The sequence below is a fragment of the Malaya genurostris genome, chromosome 3 (assembly GCF_030247185.1).
Source record: "Malaya genurostris strain Urasoe2022 chromosome 3, Malgen_1.1, whole genome shotgun sequence".
Lineage (NCBI taxonomy): Eukaryota > Metazoa > Arthropoda > Insecta > Diptera > Culicidae > Malaya > Malaya genurostris.
The window spans coordinates 107917137-107919789 of NC_080572.1; positions in this window are offsets into that span (position 1 = coordinate 107917137).

Below are 2653 nucleotides of genomic sequence, written 5' to 3' on the forward strand. Positions count from 1 at the left end.
TTTTCGATTTGAATGTCTCTTTGTTCATATTAAAATCAAATAAATAATACACTCTATTGAAAAGATGACAACAAACATCCATTGGGTTGTTCTGGCCATACTGTGTGCGATGAAGTGAGCGACGAAGAAATTCCGTTCTTCGCAATGATCTTCCCGGAACGTTAAAATTAATTCTTTCCAGTAGTATTAGGCAATCGATGTTATCATTTAGTAGGTCGAACACGAAGAGTTGTTGAAGGAGTACTCGTCTGTTTTGTAAAGTAGGTAATTTGATGAGAGCACTGAGATTCTCGTAACGAAGCAGTTGAGAACGATTTTTCCAAGGTAGTCTTCGTAGTGCGAATCGGACGATGCACTTCTGCACTGTGATACGGAGCCCAAATTTTAACTCCATACTCCAGTATACTGCGTACTAGTGCGATGTAAACTGTCTTGAGGCAATACACGTCGTTGGAGTTTTGAGTGTTTCGTTTGATATCAATATCCATTTGTAGAGCACAGCAATCCACAAGGCTTGTAAGGATGCGATAAATTTTGAGATCGTCAGCATACATTACTTTAAATGACGACAATTCCAAGATAAATGACGACAAGTGCAGATCCGATTCATACGGTGGCATTACGATCCGTGAGATATGACAGAATCCAATTGGTTAACCAATCAGGGAATCCACTACTCCTAAATTTTTCCACAGTGAACTGATGAGGAACACGGTCGAATGCTTTGGAAAAATCAAAATACACCGCATCGATTTGTTGTGGTTGTTGTCATTAAATTGGTGGTAGTAGACCGCTTTTCGGCAAACCCATGCTGGTCAGTGGCGAAAATGTGCTTTACTGATGGGTAAAGAACATCCAATATCATGCGTTCGAATACTTTTGGTAAACAGCTTAGAATAGAAATTCCTTTATAATTGGTGACGTCGTGCACGTTTCCAGTTTTGTGAACAGGAACTATTGAAGCTTCTTTCCACTTTGCTAGAAAATAGTGCTCAGCAAGCGAGCGGTTGAAAAGCAAAGATGCAGGTAAAGCCAAAGCAGAAGAACGACGGAGGTAACCCGTCAGATCCAGGCCCTTTCGATCCATCGACTTGTCGTAGATTTTTGTAACAGTTCGGCTGAAAAGTTCGTATCGTTTAATAGAAACACACATTTTTTGCCAAAATTCGTTTTTATTATTCAACATAATTGCCATCAGAGGCGATACAGCGATTATAGCGATCTTCCAATTTTTCGATACCATTTTTGTAGTACGATTTGTCCTTTGCCTCAAAATAGGCCTCAGTTTCAGCGATTACCTCTTCATTGCTTCTAAATTTTTTTACCAGCGAGCATTCTCTTGAGGTCTGAGAACAGGAAAAAGTCACTGGGGGCCAAATCTGGAGAATACGGTGGATGAGGGAGCAATTCGAAGCCCAATTCGTTCAATTTCAGCATGGTTTTTCGTTGTTGTTTTTAATCGATTGTGAGCTCACGCGGCACCCATTTTGCACAAAGCTTTCTCATATCCAAATATTCGTGAATAATATGTCCAACACGTTCCTTTGATATCTTTAGGGTGTCAGCTATCTCGATCAACTTCACTTTACGGTCATTGAAATTCATTTTGTGGATTTTTTTCACGTTTTTATCGGTAACAGCCTCTTTTGGACGTCCACTGCGTTCATCGTCTTCGGTGCTCATATGACCAGTACGAAATTTTGCAAACCACTTACGAATTGTTGCTTCGCCCGGTGCAGAGTCTGGATAACACTCATCAAGTCATTTTTTGGTATCGGCGGCACTTTTTTTCATCAAAAAGTAGTGTTTCATCAACACACGAAATTCCTTTTTTTCCATTTTTTTCACAATAACAAAAGTAGCTTCACTCAAAATGCAATATCTCACAAATTAATAATCAGACAGCTGTCAAATTTATACACGTATCTTTTGAAGGTTGGTACTAACTGAAAATGGTATGGATTTAATTCTAGTGGCGCCCTCTCATAGAAACGATACGAACTTTTCAGCCGATCTGTTACACCTCTCGTTTAGTGAAAGCAGTAGCAGGTACACTCAAAGAATACATCGGCAAACTACTCAGGTACGATTCTGACAAAGCCGGTGAGCGAGCACACTTTGAAAGAATAACGAGAATATGTTGGCTGAATCCGAAACTGTCGACGAAGATTGGTGACGATAGTGGACACTGACAGTAATTCCACGGAAATTTTTATTCCGCAGATAAGACAAAAATTGTATCGGGTCAGCCTTTCTCCATCCGTGAAACGTACAGCCGAAAACACGATGCGTTCAATGATTCAAATTGGTGTTCCAATTCACGAACGAGCAATTTATCACCTACATTTTTTGTCCGGAAATTTCACTTGGATCTGACGTCCCTTTCCGGAATTAAAGGGTGAATCATGTAAAAATTCCAATTTTAAATTACTTACTCACTTTTCTCAGAGATGGCGTGACTGATTTTCACAAACTTAGATTCAAATGAATGGTCTTATGATCCTATACAAAACTTCTGAATTTAATTTGGATCCGACTGTGTGTTAAAACTTGACGATGGCTCTCAAGCCATCATCAAGCTCAGTAAGTAAGAGGCATACAGCGACCTCAAATTAAATCCAATATTAGGAATGTTAATCAATCACGATATTCG